Source organism: Microtus pennsylvanicus, chromosome 5, assembly GCF_037038515.1.
Source record: "Microtus pennsylvanicus isolate mMicPen1 chromosome 5, mMicPen1.hap1, whole genome shotgun sequence".
NCBI lineage: Eukaryota > Metazoa > Chordata > Mammalia > Rodentia > Cricetidae > Microtus > Microtus pennsylvanicus.
The window spans coordinates 56,183,071-56,202,971 of record NC_134583.1 but is presented as its reverse complement, the minus strand read 5'-3'; positions in this window follow the sequence as shown (position 1 = coordinate 56,202,971).

The following is a 19,901-nucleotide window of genomic DNA, read 5'->3' as shown; positions in this document are numbered from 1 at the left end:
CCCACACCTCAGTCACAGCCATCTCTTCTAGAAAGTGGACACACCCACCTGGGTATCTCTGAGTGTGGCTCCCCACGGATATAAAAGTCAATGCTCCTTGCTCTGCCTTCCTCTGTTTCCTGTTTATTTCCATTCCATCCCCTTTCTTCTGACACCTGAGCTAGGAGCCATGGGCCAGCGCAAATTCCCTGACTCCTGCTGCGATACTCTTACACTGTAACTGGCATCTGTTTGGGCGGATGGATGGATATTTATCATCTCTCTGTAGGCATCGGTCACTTTAATTGTTTTCTGGTGGAACGTGCCCGTTGCTGCAAGCAGAGCCCTTGGCCATTTATCAGAGCAGCAGAGTGAAAGGGAGCCGGACAGAGGTGGGAGTTCAGACCGTTTTGGCTGCAGAAGGAAATCTTGCCCAAGACAAATGAGTCCTTGGATGGTCGTCGGGAACTGATGGTTTAGCCCATAAGCACCGGAACTGCGATCTCAACACAGAGAATCACTGGACCAACCATGCTCATAATTAGATGCAAGTGGCAAGGGTTTCGGGTAGTTTTTATTAGAGTCCTAGTATTTTTGAAAGTGCAGGGAGCAAAAGAAACAAATCCTTATTAAGTGTCTGATGTGGGAGTGATTTCTTATTAATAAAGAAACTGCCTAGACCCATTTGATAGGCCAACCCTTAGGTAGGCGGAGTAAACAGAATGGAATGCTGGGAGAAAGAAGCTGAGTCAAGGAGTCGCCATGGTTCTCCCACTCCAGACAGACGCAGGTTAAGATCATTCCTGGTAAGCCAGCTTGTGGGCTACACAGATTAATAGAAATGGGTTAGATCAATATGTAAAAGCTAGCCAATAAGAAACTGAAACTAATGGGTCAGGCAGTGTTTAAAAGAATACAGTTTCCGTGTAGTTATTTCAGGTAAAGCTAGCCGTTCAGGCGGCCGGGTGCGGGGACTCAGCCCGCCGCTCCTACTACTACAAGTGTCTATTAGGAACTACAAGTTTACTATAAATTGATCGCTTTTTGTCATTTGTTGAGAGAAACTTTGGGGGGGGGATGCATAAGTATTCCCTCATTTAGACAACACAGGAAAACCAAAGCGGTAGAATTTTTCTCATTGCGGCTTGGGCGAAAGACACCTACTCCTTTTGTTTTTTCACAGTTTCGCACCCAGTTTGCCCTTAGAGCCCACAAAAGTCCCTTCAACAATAATTTCCCAGAGCTACACAGTAGCTCGCTAAGGCTGGCGTTATCTTTCTGTTTGACAGATGTGTCATGTGAGACTCTGAGAAAGGGTAGCCACATGTTTGGGACGTACAGAAGATTCTGATGTGTCAGTTCTCAAGGTCCAGAATAGCCAGTATTCAATTCCTACTAACAGCCCCCAGGTCATCGTGGTACCCAAACTGAAGTAAGTTCTGTCACCCACTTGGGAGGATCACAAGGGCCAAGGAGAAGAGAGAGGCTGCGGAGGGCCAAGTGCTAGTCTGTGGCCTGAATGGAAACAGTCGGCATCAGGGATGAGAGTCCACCTTGCTTTGTCCAGAAGACCCTCCCACAGCAGAGGTTCATCATCTGCTCTTGTGTCTCCTAAATGAGAGTGCTCCCTGCCTGCTCACGCCCTCCTCCTTACCATCAACACAGCCTCATGTCTGGAAGACAGATCTAGCTACCTGTGTGGAAACAGTCATAACCAAAGCCAATATGAACTTTAGAACCTTTGCCAGGAGGAGGAGGTAGGAAAGGAAGAGGAGGAAGAAGAAGAGGAGGCCCTTGATCGTACAATCATAATCTGTTGTGTAAATGTGAATTTGTTTGTGAACACACTCAAGGTGACAAGACTGACGTCCATGTTCTAGATGGAGGAATCCAGCATCCTGCTCAATGAAGGATACAGGGAATCTGTCTTTCCCTTAGCTATGCCTCCATAACCTTTGTCACCGTGCTCTCAAGTTGTGATGGTTCACAGACACCTTGACTAGAATTGTCTTAGAAATACAGCTGTGAGGACATCTGTAAGAGAGTTTCCAGAAAAGCTGGGCTACGGCTGGGAGACCAACCGTGCAGGCAACAACACTGTCTCAAAGGCTGGGACTACAGACCGGATAGAGAAAGGAAGGGGAGCTGTGCTTTCATCTTGCTTGGCTTCTTGACTGCAGATGCCATGTGAAGAGCCATTCTCTGCCCTTGCCACCATCACTTCCTTGCCTCCATCGACTGCGCCCTCAAACTGTGAGCCAATATTATTAGCGCTTCCTGTCTTAGGTTATACTTGTCAGTTGTTCTGCCACAGAAATAATAGAAGCAACTAATCTACTAATAATTCTAGTAGAAAGTCTGCCCACCGTCATGATCATGTCGGCCCTATCATCTTGCCTCTTCCATAGCTCCTGGCATAGTCATGTCAGAATTCGGGAAGCAGATGAATACAAGGATTCATTCCATACTAGCAGGAAAACTCTATTCTGGCCAGCATGGTAGGTTGACTAATGCTTAACTCTCTAGCCTACTTCTAGCCAGCTGTGTCCACGTGGCCCTGCATGTGGTCAACAGAAGCTTGGGAGGCTCCTTGGTGAGTTTTTGATTCCCCAACAGACGCTTCTTGTCCTCACCCCTTTCTATCAGTTTACGGATGTGATGGAGATGTGGCAGTTATAATGGTCCCCGAAGGAAAGAGGAAGAGAACTGGGAAGACCACAGCCCACACGGAGTGACACTCTTAAGCTAACAGTGCAGTTGTTGCCTCCACATAGTCTTCGGTGAAAGGAAATTCAGTCTAGGGACGTTCCAATCACTGTGGCTATTTATGAGATGAAAAACCAGAATTCCTGATATGATGCATGATGGATCCTAACTTTATTACAGCCATTGGAAAGAGACATCATCCTTTTAAACTAAGGCAAGAAACATTGGATAGGTGTGACTGTCAGAGTTAATTATCAACTGGACAGAATCTAGAATCACATGGGAGCTGGCCTCTGGGCATGCTTCTGGAGGATTATTTGGAATTTGTTAGTTGATGTGGGAAGAGCTGTTTTAATTGTTAGTGGGACCATTCCTCGGACAGGGGTCCTGAGATGTATGAAATGGAGAACACAAGCTGAACGCTAGCATACATGCATGCATTTCTCTCTTCCGACTGCAGATGTAACGTGACTCACTGTTTCATGCGCCTGCTGCCTCGACTTCCCTGCCGCGGTGGACTGTGCCATGAACTTAAGCTAAAATAACTGTCCCCTAAGCTGCTGTCATCAGAGTGTGCCATCACAGCACTAGGAACATCAACCAAGACAAGAGTCATTAACGAGCCAAGTGTGGTGGTACACGGGTAATCTCAGCACTGGGGAAGCTGAAGCAGGGGCGTTGCAAGTTTGAGATTAGCATGGGCCACATTCATAATGAGTCTGAAGCCTGTCCGAACCAGGCATGTACCAAAGCCTCATCTCTAAAATCGCTGTTGATCTGGTAAGCGCCCAAGTCAGTATTTAATTGCAAGCATTACAAACCAACACTAAACAAGAAAGTTGAGAGTAGATATTACACATAATACATATAATTCCTTACATGCATATTTTATATGTTTTTAGATATTTTCCTCTTTTGGTATATGTCTACTCCCTCCCTCACACACCTGTATGTGTGCAACACACACTTTAATCCCGTTGAGTGACCTCTTGCCTGCCCATGGTTATACAGCCTCTCCTTTATGTGAAGCTTGGGATGATGATTGCACAGGCTCACATCACTCTTGGTGGGCTGGATACAAGCAAAAATCATCCCAGGGAAAATACAGATGATTTGGAAGTGCCATGCTCTCGAAACATTAAGAAAGAAGAGTGTCTGAGTGTGGGAGACAGCGTGTGGAGCATAACGAGCAGAAGATCCGGAGAGAGATGGGTTTTGCAGTCCAGTTCTGCCGACGCTCACTTGTCAATCTGCAGGACAAAGCTTGCTTTTTTTCCACCTCTGAGAGGAAGGGGTTGTGTATGCGCTTGTATGTATGTGTGCATGGGAGTACATGCATGTACACATGTGCATATGCGTGCATACGGGAATAGTAAGAAGTTAGAGAGTTGTTGTATGATAGTGAACATAATTTTAAGGTGAAGGTTAAATAAATGTCATATATAAATGTGTACGTGCATACATAGATACATATATTCCTATCTGAAGTAAGCATGTGCCTGTCATCTAAGAACTTCACCTCAGGAGCTGCCATTCTGCATACACCTATGTGGTCTGGATGGAAAATGTGCCCCACACACTCTTGGCTTTCAGCACTCAGTCCGTTGTTAGTGGCATGTTTGGGGAAATTGTAGAATCAGCCTTTGGAAGATGGAGACTTACTGGAGAAACTGAGTCACTGGCGGTGGCCCTTGAGGCTTTATACCTTAGTCCCTCTTTTGCCTGCGCTGTGCTTGGCTGCAGAGTCAGTGAGACTAGCAATGTGACCAGCTGCCTCGCACTCCTGCCGCTCTGCCCTTGCTGACACAATGGACTAGACCCGTTCTTACACTAGAGGCCAAACTAAGCCCCTCCCCCACCCTTCACATGGTGTCGCTGCTCAGCTGTTGCCATGGTCACTCTTGCAGGAGATACCCTACTGTGGTGGGTAAATGGACTCCCTAGTATCATCGGACCTGTTCCTGTCGCTGTCCTTCACCTTCAGGAACGGGCCTCACCAAGGACAAGCCTCCCAAGGGAGCTGCTTTCTTCTGGATTTACCTTATTCGGAGATCAAAATATTTACTGGGATTACGAAAATACATGGAGATTAACATGTGGTGTTTCACTGGACCGCCTCCGGCGCCTGGCTTCCCTTCCATTTGAGCTGCCAAAATAAATTCCCACCCACGGGTACCCTGGGCCTGTCTGGCTGTGTAAAGTGAAAACACAGAGAACCTGCCACAAAACAGATTCTCTCATTCACAAGGGAAGTCCCAAAGCTCCGACAGGCATGCCCCATTTTACCCGCCCTAAGGACAGCATCTTTTCTACTTTTTCTGACGGAAGACAAATAGGCAAAGTGTCATTGTCCTTGCCTGTGAGAAAGAACTTCTAGGACTTCTTGATTTTTCATTCAAGCATCCTGGCAAGATTTCTCACTGTATTCAACAAAAATAGGCAAACACGTTACTTTAAATACCAGACATGGCAACCTTGGCGCTGGCCTCAAGGACCCAGAGGGAAAGTAACAATGAGGTCCCCCACCTTTGGTTCATCCTCTCCAGTGTACACTTGAGTAGTCTGACGTCCTTCTCCAACATCGGTTCTCAACCTATGTGTCATGACCCCTTTAAACAAACCTCTGTCTCCAAAAATATTTACAATATGATTCATAACAGTAGCAAGATTACAGTTATGAAGTAGCAATGAAATCATTTTATGGCTGGGGGTTACCACAACATAAGGAAGTGTATTAAAGGGTCACAGCATTAGGAAGGTTAGGAAAGACTGATCTACAAGGTTACTGCTTTGTCTGCAAAAGAAGAATCATGGAGGAAAACACCTGGTTGCTTAACCCAAGAGGGATCTCAAATTTAAACTTCACTAACAGTTTTTAAATTCCACTCCACAGACTCTGGGCTATAGGCAATTTCACATATGTTCGGCACGCTTGGTGGATGTCTGCAGAATTGGATTATTTGTTAACAGCATCACAGCTGGAGAGAGTTATCATTTGCCCCAGTTTCTACTCAAGACAAGGTGCAGAAACTTTCCCAAGATAATGAGTGGTGAAGCCTCCCAACATTGCCACCATGGCTACCATTAACACTGCAGCGTGTGCCTCCTAAAACCACCCCGTAATGCCATGACTACAAAGGCCACCACCACTTGTTACCGCAGTCCTGTGACCAGCCCAGGCAATGCCACTGTTACTAGCCACACCCATCATAATCACAAAGTCACCGGTGCTGCATTACTTTCCCACTATTCTACATCACAGTGAGTAACGGAAGATTACTGGGCTCCAATTGACAAACATTTGTTAATACTCTTATTTTAAGGGTAGTCGTTGATTTGAACAACACCAGGACTTTACTCATTGCAAAGCATTGCTTCCTACTTGTAGATGAGGCTTTTCAGTGGAAGGCAAGTTGACTTCCAAGCCCACGTCTTTAAATGTTATTTTATACTTCTTCCTATCTAGGTCCCTTTCAGAGCCCAGATCTGCCTCTAAAGATTTCCTCCTCCTCTTAGAGGCTTTAGGCACTGGCTCCAGGAGCCTGAGATATGCAGGTATAGAGAGCTCAGGCTGGCCCAGGAATGGGAACTTCTTGTACAAGGACGAGGTTGATAGGAAGCTTTGGTGTGTAGTAATGACAGCCTTTGACATAAAATGGGGTGTGCAGCACCCTTGATAGAGCGGAAGCCCGCTGTGAACCTTGGATTGCTGAACCGTAGATGATACCTGCTCACAGACACGTAGCAGTGGCAATAGAGCTGAAACCCTATTCTGGCTGCACTCAGGTCAAGCTGTCATATTCCCCATCCCTTGTGGTCTCCTACTTGTCATACCCTGTGGTCCTAGCTACACTAGACTTTTCCCAAGCCTGAAGCCCCCTCTTCTCCTAATAACAATGGCCCTCCGATAGTGAGACACCAATGAGTCATGCTAGGTCTGGTCTCTGTCCTTTTTTCTATGTTTGGGAGGCCTTTATTCATCTTTCTTATCGACTACAACACCCCTGCTGTGAAACCCTTCACCTGGCTGGAGCTTCAGCAGATGTGTGCTCCATGTGGGTTGTAAGAAGCAAGCTATAAGGGCTCTTCTCTTCTAGGTGAGCCACTGAGAACTATATGGCTATCTTGGCATCCCCTGAAGCATCTGGTCCTATGAGTGCTATATGAGAGGGGGCTTAAAAACCTGGAAAGAGAGAAGAAAAGGAAGGAAGGAAAAAGGGAAGAGCAAAAAGAAATGGAGAAAGAAGAGATAAAGGTATCCAGAAACTTCATAACTGGCCTCTCCTAAGCCTAGCCCCAAAGCATAGCAACATCAACTTCTAGCACGAGGCCAAATGAATTGACCTTTACCATGAGCCTAGGTCATTATAACAGGCCCAAGTTCAGGACCATAAGGCAAGTCGTTGAGGCTGAAGGAAGCAGAGCTCTCTGGACCTTCACCAACCAAAAAACTGACAGAACAAAGGAGGCAGTTAAAGGGGAAAACACGCAACCTGTCAAATTCCAGGTTCCTCACCAGTCTCAGCAGCCTTCAGCTCCAGGGTAGTTTTTGACCTCCCCTAAACCTCAACTTTCTTCTTTATCAACAGTATAAGTGTGTGTGTGTGTGTGTGTGTGTGTGTGTGTTATTCTATGGGCAGCATTTCTTATCTAGGTCAAGCATGATGCAAATGTTATTATTTTTACTACTTAAGTGTTTTTCTTACCTAAGGCAGCCCCTGTCCCTGATGGAAGGGGTTGGGTCTTACTGCTTGAGGAAGGCTATCTGTAGGCAGCCACTGGCTCTCCTTACTTCCTTCTCTGCAGCTTGCACTTCCTTGCCCCATCTCGTGGTTGTCTGGAATGAGGAAACCAACCCAGGATTCCTTCCTGGAGCATCTTGGTGCCATCAGAAGAAAAAGAAAGAGCAGAAACCTAGCAAAGATTCCCTGGGGAGCAAGCCACTCTAGATGAGCTCCTCCTGGACTCTGCAAGGCCTCACCATGATGGAAAATGCTGGATTTAAAAAAAAAAAGAACGAACGAAAGAAAGAAAGAAATGCCGGCTAATTTCAGAGGCTCCACGTTGGTGGGCCAACATCCCAGGGAGAATGAGCAATTATGATTTCCATCTGAGCAACATGTGCTGTTTGCTGGCCTCTCTCGAACAGCTGTAGGTTAGATGCTGTTAAGATTGGTCTCCTTCTCTCCTCCATATTTCAGAATTCAAATTAAACTAAAATAACAGCACCTGCTGAACAAAAACCCCATTGGAAATGTGTCCTCGTACACAATTACCGCAGGGAGGCTGGTCACCATTGTTACCCGCCTATTCTTCCTGAATGGGAACGGCACTGAAGTTTCCTAGGCAGCTGCAGCAATTCAATTGTATAACTAGATCTGGCCCCGTGCCAACCCTCAAGAACTCAAGTGGCACCAAAAGATACTATATTGATTTGCAATCGAACATAATAGGCCATCAGCTTAATTATTACTGAAGTGACAAGGTTCTGGGTATTTCATATTTATATTTCAGGGCCTGTGAAGGATGAATGTAAATCTTTTAAATGCACGGATTTGCATATCCTCAGAAGGGTTGAGTGCTCTTATTACATTCATAGCCTTTGAAAGACCAAAAGGACTGGCTATTGAACTCAGGTTGCCAGATCCCACCGGCATTCGCTTGGATGAAGAAACAAAAGACATAAAATGGAAATTGCTTTTAGTTAATTTTTTTTAGCCAAAAAAAAAAAAAAAAAACCCAGCCCACTACTCAAGTCCATTAAGTGCAGACTACGTTGGGAGCCTTCTAAGAGAAAATGGTCGTGGTATCCTATTGGGCCAGAGGCATTGGACTATTGGGAATGGAAACTAATTCTTCTGGAACCCATAAGGTCCCTGTTGTCTGTGTCCCTCACAGCCTGTTCCTGGCCCCTGGAGATCACGGACTAGTAGACTCCTTTGAAGGACTGAGATGTGGAGGACAGAGTGCGAAGAGACACAGGGCAGCTCTCGTGTGTTTTATTTACCAGATGGGGACGATTGGAAACAGTCTTATCTCAAGCCTGATCACCCATGGTGTGTTATAGACCCTTCCCTCTGCAGCTTCATCACCCAAAGTGTGTTACAGACCCTTCCCCCTCAACACCCATCACCCAAGGTGTGTTGCAGACCCTTCTTCTCCCTGAAGCACCCATCATTCAAGGTGTGTTATAGACCCTTCCCCCTGCAGCTTCATCACCCATATGTTGTAATAGGATTGGCAGGCTGGGCTGCGTCCCGCCACCCAGCTAGCTTTACCCGAAATAATTACATGGAAACTGTATTCATTTAAACACTGCTTGACCCATTAGTTCCAGCCTCCTATTGGCTAGCTCTTACATATTGATCTAACCCATTTCTAATAATATGTGTAGCTCATGAGGTGGCTTACCAGGGAAGATCTTAACCTGCGTCTGTCTGGAGTGGGAGAATCATGACGACTCTTTGATTCAGCTTCTTTCTCCCAGCATTCTGTTCTGTTTTCACTCTTTGATTCAGCTTCTTTCTCCCAGCATTCTGTTCTGTTTTCTCTGCCTACCTAAGGGTTGGCCTATCAAATGGGCCTAGGCAGTTTCTTTATTAATTAACCAATGAAAGCAACAGATTAGAAAGAAATCACTCCCACATCACCCATAGTGTGTTATAGGCCCATCTTTCTCTGTCTTCACGGACATTTGTTCTCTGCTCCTAACTGATCCTCCTGGTGTTCCCTCTGGTCAAGTGTCACCACAGAGCCTAGACTCAGGAGATTTTCCTGTGGGCTCCTCCTGCCTCTGTAGCTTAATTAATTGCCACCACTCTCCAGCCATCTGAGGGCCATCCCGAAAATTCTAGGATTTGTTGTTCTCATGTCTCAACCTTTCAGTTATAAGCAGAGGATGAAGATGAACTCTCCTCATGTCCCAAACCAGCCTTCAGGCCATCCAATCCAACCCCAGGTGCACGTCTGTACATTTACACATAGCATGTCAGTTTTCTGCCTAACTGCCCTCCTGTCAACGGAAAGACAAGAATTACCCTCTAAGATTCCCTTTCAAAGCACCTCATCCCCTCCTATGCCTTCTTTGGGCCTCTCCTGGGCCCCTCCTCAGCATGTCCACTTCACCATGCTTTCTCACCGCAGTTTTGCTTAGTAATTTTTGCATCTACAGCCTCCACTGAGAGAGCCTCAGAGAAGATGTGCCCTTCAATTGCTTTAGTCCCATGACCTAGGTTAGAGCCTGGAAGGTAGGATGTGCCTAACAATCGTTAACTGAGCTAATCTTCATCATACGTACATATATATAGCACCACATACATATATATCCTATTATATATAATATGTTACAGGCACTGAACCAAGAATAATCCATATGAGAATTGGCCTCAGAATATCACTGTATGTATAGCAGTTGATACCAAGATCAAAGAATCATGTATTTCCCAAACATAGAGAGAACTGGGACATTTGTGGTCTAGAGTATTTGGGAAAGAACAGGGCTAGAACTAAGCCTGGAATTGGGAAAGAACTGGAGAAAGAGGAGGAGTCGGGGGAGTGGGATGGAAATGGGAGGATGGGAGGAAGTGGAAATTTTTAATAAATAAATAAATAATAATAAAAGAATTAAGACCTAGTACCTTGCAAGGGATGTCTTAGAAACTCAAGAGGGAGATGATCAGGCATCTTTAGGTGGATAAGGAAGCTGAGAGATAACTCTTCAGGATGCATTCAACTCCACGCTCTCTGTCCCTGACTTTTGACACACTGTCTCACCTTCTGCTCCTTTCTTTCTCCTGTGATTTTTCTGGGTTCTCCCGTTTGGAGACTCCACTGAAGTGCACTTCCCTGTTTATGTCCATCGGAATCACCAAAACAGAAATCACAGGGCTGGCAAAGACTCAATCCCCGGAGTCCCCCAGGCAGCAGCATCCCCACAAGGGCCTCTCCTGCCAGGCTGAGCACAAAGGACCGCATTATCCTGGGAGGAGGAGAGGAGCCTCTGGGGACCACCTGCTCAGGCAATTCTGTGATAAAAGGAAGTGAGACTGGAAATTGGACAATTGTTACTAAGTAGCTGAGGACGCAGCTGAGTGGGGCTTTCTTTAATAAGGATAATCGAAGCCAGCTTTATAGGCAGATGGAGATTTTCCAGAACCTGAGGGTTCAGAGAAAAATGAGAGGGAGCTAGGCTCAGGAAAGGACATGTCTTCACATCTTAATGAAGAGCAAAGACAAGTGGTGTTCTTACAGGCTCCTGAAGCATTTTACATGTACTATTATTTATTTCCCATTCTATTAAATATAATCTTTGCCAGTACCAGGAAAAAAGGGGACGTGATCCCTAAAACCTAGGGAGGGTTCCCTGAGAGTTCACACAGAGGACTAAATGCCTCTTTTGTGCTTTCCTAGTCTGGAGAGTAAATAAAAGTCCTTATCGTCATGGAAAGGACAATAACAAGGTGTTATGGGAATTTAGAATTAGTAGCCACAGTTTACTGAGACCCTTGCCGTCTGCCAAGTGCTGAACTGACTTCCCATAGTTCAAGCCACAGGCCTCAAACTGTCTATTTACAAATGAGGCAAATGGATCTCAGAGAGGTCTGGTGCGTTTTAAATCAGGGCACCCAGGAAGTTTTGTATACCTGCTCTCTGGTACTGTCTCTACTCTCAAACAGAACATGTCCCTAAAAGCTCCCAGTGACCACTGTTCCATTGGACATTGGTGACCGCCAATACCAAGACTCCCAGTCAAAATTACATGACAGCCATGCAGACAGCCCTATAGGTTCAGACATAACCTTACACTAGGGGCGACTGTAGGAGGTTTTTTTTTTCTTTTTTTTTTCTTTTTTTTTTTTTTTGCCATTTCTACCTCCTTTTTTTAAATAGGTGGAACCTCTTAACCTGTTTCTGAAGTCTCAGGGAAAACCATTGTCCAGTGGGCTGGGTAGTATATCTAAAATACCAGTATAGGGCAATCAAGAGAAAAACCCAGAATGATACAGATAGATAGGTAGGTAGGTAGATAGATAGATAGATAGATAGATAGATAGATAGATAGATAGATAGATAGATAGATAGATAGCTTCGGTCATTAGCAATCCCTGGGAGTCCTCTCTCCAATCTACAGGACTCCCTCTGTTGAGATGGTGGTAGAAATTCCCATCATGCATTGGGAATGGGAGGATGGGAGGGTCCAGAACCCAGCGTGGGTGCCAGTGCTGTGCCTATTCACTAGTGCACCCCAGCCAGTTTTGTCGTGTTCCCATGCTGCCACCTTCTGATGCCAAAGCCATTTCCAAGGCACAGCACTGCACCTCGCCCTGTCAGCACTCCCCAGGGAGAAAACGAGGTAGCGGAGAGTAGGGGTGGGGAGGGTTGAGACCTTCAGCTGCTCCTGGAGAGGCAGGGCTGACAAGGCGAGGATTGTTTTTCTCCCCTGGTGTGAAGTATGTTGACTTGCTGTTGATAGATGGTGGGATGATATTAATTAAAATGCAGGCAGGTGTGAGGGCGCCTCTTAGAACAGCGTTCTCTGGGGCAGGGGGAGGGGAGGCACGGGCCTCTGTTTTGTAGCCATAATGGGAAAAGCACATCCTCTTGCCCCTTCTTTCTCCCTCGGAGAGCAGGTGAGACACAAAGGGAAAACTCTGGATTTCCCTGTGAGGGGCAAAGAGATCCCTGGAGAGCTGGGCTCCGGGTAAAAGAACACCCAGGCCCTCCCATCCTGATGGGAGACCCATGGGACTCATATGGCTTCCTCTGACCTTTCCTATTTAGCCTCCAGGTCTGAGAGGTTTCTGCCCTTGGAGAACATGCTACCAGAAGCGTTTTCTTTAACCAGCCCATGCCAGCTATACAGGATTGGTGTACAAAGAACTCCCGAGGGGGCAGAATTGGGTGGCCCCAAGCAGAGCTGGCAGGAAGAACTGAGGTCAAAGACTGCATGCAGCCCATAGCAGAAAATATATGGCCAGGGACCCAAGGGCTGAATTTTCAAATTGAGGGGACTTGAGACCAAGGAATAGGTAAAGAGAAAGTAAGAACGCTGAATGCTGCATGAACGTGTGTAGGTAGCTTGGAGTGTTCTGGTTGGCTTTACCGCCAGTGAGGCTGGTAGGTGCCTCCTCATCCCGTTCTGGTTTCCAGATTTGCCTTCTGGCTTCTTCCTACAAGAGTAAGAGGTTCCTAGAGACTTCACCTTGTTGAACTTTGGCAGTCAGGTGTAGAGTTGAAACAGTAGAGTGGCAATTCCAACTGTGGATTCTGCCTGCTGCAGCTCCAAGGCACCGCCTCTTGCAAAGACATCCCAAAAGGAACCAATGGGACCATCTAAGTATGTTTCCCTCCGACCTAGCGGAGAAAAAGAAAAGAAAAATGCTTGTCTTAGCTTGCTTTCTATTCTGATGCTAAAAACTATGACCAAAGGCAACTTGGGGAGGAAAAGGTTTATTTCATCTAATGCTTTATAGTCCATCATGAAGAGAAGATAGGGCAGGAACTCAAGATAGGGACGGGGGCAGAGGCCATGGAGGAATGTTGTTTACTTGCTTGCTCTCCCTGACCCTGGAACTTCTTTCTTCTCTCCATTTATTTGTTGATTTATCTACTTACTTATTTACTGGTGGGCCCATGTATTCAAAGCATCTGGAGCACAGAGAACAAGCTTATAGGAGTCATTCCTCTTCTTCCATCATGGGCCCAGTGATCCAGCTTATGTCCTGAGGCTTGGTGACAAGTGCCATTACCAGCTGAGCCATTTGGACTACCCTCAAGATTAACCTTAAGAGAAAGGCTATACATACAGTATACTTGTTTTGATTTGTTTTTCCCAGAAAGATATGTCTTCACCTAGGTTCAAAGATAAAACTCAGATCCCAGCAATTTGGGCAGAAACATCACATAAAAGTGCAGAATGCATAGTATCAAAAGAGAAAAAAACAGTAATAAGTATATAAAAATAGCCCCACTTTTAGCAAGAAGAAACAGTCTTCCCCAATGGAACCCCATGAAACCCTGCTATCTCTAACTTCCTCCCCTTTGTTTGTGATATTTCATTTCCCCTTTTCACATGGTATCTTAAACTTTAAGGAGGGGGACTTGTGATACTTTCCCCTATCTTAAAATGAGTGTATTAACAGAGATACAAGAGTTGGGGCCCAAAGCTGTTGAGGAAGGGTCCATATTCAGTGACCTCTTCTGAACTAGTTCCCTGACAGTGATGTGCATCCACCATTATAGCTCCATGTTAATCGTTTTACTGCCTTCAAACATCCTGCTTCACTCCACCTATTTATGCTCCCTTCTCCCTGCACCCTGGCAAGACATAAACTTTCTCCTCCTTCCTGTCCTCCCTCTCTCCCTCTCTTTCTTTCTCAAATAACTTCCAATTTGTAAACCATAGATATAATAGGCAAGCCAGTAGCTATACATTTCAGATTATGAGCCAATCTTTGTGGAATTCAAGTAGAATAATTCAATAGGTCTATACATACTCGGATGGCTGTGTGACTTAGACAGCAGTCCCTGGTAGACAGAAGCTAAAAGACTATTAACTCAAGGTCAGCCTGGGCCTTTATCTTGAGAACCTACCTTAAAATCAAAGCAAAACAAACCAGACACCAAACAGTGGGAGCTGGAGAGAAAGCTCAGTAGTAGAGTGCTTGCCTGGAATCCATAAGGCCCAAAGTTCCATCGCTAATACAGAAAAGGGAAAGAAGAAGATTAAGAGGACCAAGTCCCTACCATGCGAGGATCACCTGAGTCAGAAAGAAATGGAGAAAGGGATGGTTCTAGGCTGGGCCTCTAGCCCAGTTTGCAGAGCACTTGCCTACCAGGCACAAATCCCTAGGTTCAATTCCAGGCACCACCACAACAAGGTGTGATGTTCCATACATGCAGTCCTAGCACTCCAGAGGCAGAGGCTGGAGGATTGCAAGTTCAAGGTCACCTTCAAGTTGGAGACCATCAAGGGATACATGAGATGCTACTGGAACAAGGTAATGACAACAGCAAGCTCCCCAAATCCAAAATAAAATAAAGTGTGTATTTTTTTTCTGAACTATTAAAGCACAGTCGATTAGCTGGTAGTTTTACTGCACCAGAGAAATTAGAGTACCGTTTTTTTACAAATGGAATTTTTTTTTTCAGATCAAAAGAGAGCTAATCAACAGAACAGTTTTAAAAGCAAAAATACAATATACAAAGTCACAAGGCTTTTGTTCAGTCATTTCCCTATTAATGTGAAAAGACACCGTGACTAACGAAACTTAAAAACGAAAGCATTTAATTGGGTGTCAAGTCCAGCCTACCTGTTGAACAGGCCTGAAAAGGGGAGTGAGGACTGAGAAAAGAAAGAGACAAGAGACAGTAGCTAGAGTCAGGAGGGCTCTCAGTGAAGACTGCAGTAGTCTTAAGTATATTTCTTTTAACCCTTTTATACCCAAAGCAAGAGGGGAGAGCAAAAGATTTCCTTACCAATGATAGAACAGACACGTGTAATTGCTTCCTTAGTATCCAAAACATCTAGTAAGCATGCCCTTAGTCAAACAGCCTGTGCTTTGGCCTTGACAAGCTTGAACTCTCTGCCCTTAAGTCATGGAAAGAGTTACTGTGTGCTCCCACAATTGGGGGCTTACTTACAACTTACTTTCATAGTGTGCAACTAGAACATCATGTCCTGGAGTATGACAGCAGGCAGTAGCTGAGGCCTGACATCTGATCCACAAGCATGAGTCAGGATGTTTGTGTGTGGGGGGGGGGCTAACCTAGGCTTTTGAAACCTTAAAGCCCCCCCCCCCAAGTGATACCTCCTCCAACGAGGCCACACCTCCTAATCCTTCCCCAAACCATTCACCAACTAGAAATCAAGCATTCAAATATATGAGCCTATAGGGGTTCTTTCATCTCATTCAACCTACTACAGCTTTCTACATAGCCTTTACAGAAGATAATTTTTTTCTTTTTTGAGACAAGGTTTTACTGTGTTATGTAGCCCTGACTTTCCTGGATCTTACTTTGTAGACCGGACTGGCCTCGAATTCAGGCATGTACCACCACCACCACCCAATTTATGGAAGACATTCTAAAAGAAAGTTGAACTAAAGAGGGTTATGGGATAAAGTTAAACTAAAGAAGTGAGCAGGAAAATGTTTAAGAGCAATATAGTAGGCCTCGGGTTAGTGTTTATGTAATAGCATCAAAGGAAAAGGGAAGGAAAAGGCTACTTCATATTGATTAGACAACTGTTTTAGTTACTTTTGTTGTGGAAAAAAATACCATGACCAAGCAACCTACTGAAGAAGGGTTTATTTGGTCTTACCATTCCAGAGGGTTGAGATTCCCTCATGATGGCAGGTGCCACAGAAACACCAAGCAGAGAACAGACTGGGAATGGCAAGAGTCTGCTAACTCTCAAAGTGTTTCCCCAGTGACACATTCCTCCAACAGGGGCACACCTCCTAAGCCTCTCCAAACACCACCACCCACTGGGGACCAAGCACTCAAATGCCCAAGACTAGGGGAAACATTTCTCATTCAAACCATCATGTAGTATGATATAAGGGGAGTTATCCAGTGGCTGATGCTAATTTACTAACCTAGTGCTGCAGTTTTAAAGGACTTTCAGGGCTGTAGAGAGAATTGATGATCGAACAACAGATTTCAGGACAAAAAAAAAATGTTTCATTCTCACAGAGCAACTGGCAAATGAAGCCAAACACAGGTAAAATAAGTTGCTTTACCTAATCTAAATGGAGAGCTCTATAAACCATAGACAGAAAACTGTGTTTCTCAAGTTCACAACATTTTCTATAAGATGCTTACATCTTAAAAACTTTGCAAAAGCCTAAATCAATTATCCACATTTGAAACTAAGCATTCTATATTTAAATAATGCAAGGCAATAAAACTAGACAAGGACAAAACAAAGAAGTTTAATTTGCTAGGAAATAGAAAACAAAATTCCATCTGCGAAATAATTTTTGTAACAAAGAAGCAAAAATTGAAATGATAAACAATGCTGAAAGTCATGCGATGTACAAATTCAAGGAGTGAATGATCCCGAAAGAAGCAAGTTCATAATGCTAAAAGCATAAATGCTACAGGCGGCTCTTCATCCAACATAAGGGAAATAAACCTAGGAAAGACAGAAGAAAAGTAAAATAAATAAACAGTAAAGAAAGCAGACCTGAGAAAGGGGATAAAACTAGGCATGTAAAAAAGAAGTCAAAGACTAATAATACTACTGACATTATTATGCAAATATTTGATCTAAAAGACCTTAATAAAAACAAGAGACACTTCTGGTTTTTCTTCTGATATGTTAAAAACTTGGGCAAGGTCATTCCCAAACACCCAGGAATAAAACTAGCAAGCTAGAAATTCGCAACTTTTCTTATATCCATCATTAAAAAAAATCTCAGGGGACGCTGTCACCTGAAAATCTAGACACGTAAGTGAACCCCAAAAGTCAAAGCCAATGTACAGGCATGAGTGTGGCTAACTGGGAGGAGCTAAACCACACATATTGATGGTCCAGAAGGCTGTGTATGAATGAATGAGCTGGAGAGAGGGCTGCACCTCTAGTGTTGCCAACGTATTCTTAGATGTTACCTCAAGAAACCCCACACGGTTCACTCCATGAACCATGAGAAATCCCATTCTCACACAGAAAGGGGAAGGTGGTGGCCTTGTGAAACAGCCAGCATGCCCTTCATAGCAAGAACTTTCTCTCTGACCAGGACGGTTGGCAGGGCATGAGGGACTGGTTGAGATTTTTCCAGACATTCTCCAAGCTGAGCCGTCATGCTTCTCTCACTTCCGGAAGCTCTCAGCTCTGTCTCTCATAAAAGGGGAGAAAGAGCTAACATACACAGGTCTACCAACACCCTAAAAGTTAATCATAAACAAACCTTTCCCTAAACTCTGCAGCTACTTTAACAAGTGTCCACCATAACAACAATGGATTCTAGATGAAAACAAGGGAGATGCCAACTCTGTCTGAGGGGTTGTTTCTAGGGAAATTTCAAGGCACCGAGATGGGGACAATGTCATGGAAGAATTTGAAGCTACTAGCAGCTATGTTAAATACAATCCAACCTCTGCCCAGATCAGCACAAATGCTCATAATGAGGTCCATTTCCACAGCTTCTGACACACATCATTGTCAGCTTTCAGGAAGCGTTACAAAGAGTCCAGTAAAGAAAGAAAAGAAATAGTCTAAGGCAAAGCAAACATCATCAGAATCAGGCACTTATATGACAGATGTGTTAGAATTACCATGCAGAAAACTTAAAATAACTTCATACATTAAGGCTATAGTGGGAAACAGACCATACCCAAGAGCTGATGGATTATGTGACAGATGGAAATGTAATAATGAAGAGAAACAAAGCTCTGGAGATTGGAAGCTTTGCAATAGAAATGGAGGATGTCTTAGGAGCAGATAGCCCATCTTGTTAGTGAACATGACTGAAAGAATCAATAAACTTAAAGATATGTTGATAGAAACTTCCTATCGGATGGGCTGAGGACATGGAACTGTGAGAGACACTTCGGGATGGTTCATGATGCACCTAACTGGACTGCCAGGGAGAGCAGAGAAATTGACAAACAAACATTCCAGGTATTATCACTGAAGTTTAAAAGGGAGTAATATGTAAAAGCAGAGATGAAGGCACTCAAAGAAAGCTAAGCCAGATGAGTCTGGATTTCAAGATATTTACAGAAGATAGCAGCGATAACAAAGGGTGATCAAAACCTCCCTTAATCAACCTGCATAAAACCAAAAACAAAGCCAGAGAGAAACCCACCTACTGGAGCCAGAATAACAGGAAAGTTCTTGTCAGAAAGTAGACCATCAAGAATAGGAGGCAGCACAATATTTACAGTGTCAAAAGAAGAAAAAGAAAAGAAAGGAAAGAAAGAAAAGCCATCAATCTGGAATTCTCTGAGCAACAAAATTATCCTTCCAAAGAGAAGGGGAAATAAAGACTTTGTCAGAAAAACAAAAACTAAGGGAATTTGCTGCCAGCACAAGCCACACAAAAGATCTACAGATGGCAAACATGCAATAAAACATGCTCAGCGGCATTTGTCATCAGGGAGTCACAAATTAGCAGCAAGGAGAAGGGTCTACAATCCTATTAGAGTGACACAAATCACAACCATTGACAGTATTAATTGCAAGGATATGGGATATGGGATAGCCAGAACTCTCATTCACTGCTGGTGGGAGAGCAAACCACAAACAGGTACAGCCAATTCTAAAACTACTTTGGAAGTTTCTTTTAAATGTGTCCCTCCAATGTCATCTGACCACCCCCACTCCTCATTACTCACTTAGCTGGTTTGTAAACTTGTTTGCACATAAAAATCTGCAGACAAATGTTTCCAGGGGCTTTATTCATAGGCCTCTTCTAGTTGATCAATGGATAAATAAACTATGATGCATCTGTATGATGGGACATTATTTAGCAATAAAATGATGAGCTATCAAGCCAGGTAAAGATGCAGATTAGTTCTAATACAGATTGCAAAATGAATGAAGCTAGCGCCAAACACTGGTGCTATATTGGTTTAATCGTGTAACATCTCAGAAAAGAGAAAAGAAAGAATCAGAGAAAGTAAGCTATGTGGACAACTGAGAAATCTGACTAAAAAGACCAGGTACTACTCCATATCCCACTTTATAGATGTGCTGTGGGAACTCCTGCAGCCAATAGCCTTTAAGATACCAGCACACTTGGGCGTGATCTCTTCTACTATAAGTGCAGCTGGGAGCAGAAAGCAGTTTGGAGAGAACTATGCCCCAATTCTCAAATATTGTTTATAAATATTTGTTACATTTAAAGAGGGATATGCTATAAAGATGAATTCTTTGCATTGGTATGCATCTTGGTCTATTGATACAAGTTTAAGATCAATTTTGTTATATGTATTTCTGCTCTTGATTAAGGTATTATGTTTTAAAATGTATGATTAAGAAATACAGGTTAATAGATAGTCATATATAATAGTCAAGTTTGTAGTCATGTTAGTTAGGTTTTTTAGATGTACAGAGATATTTTCCAGATGGATAGGAATTCTTCAAACCTTTCAAAGACTAGTAGAATATGGTAATTCAAATGTTTTAAGTACTTAGGACTTTTCATGACAATGTGATGTGGGAGGTCCTTCTGTTTATGTGTTGCTTTTATTGGTTAATGAATAAAGAA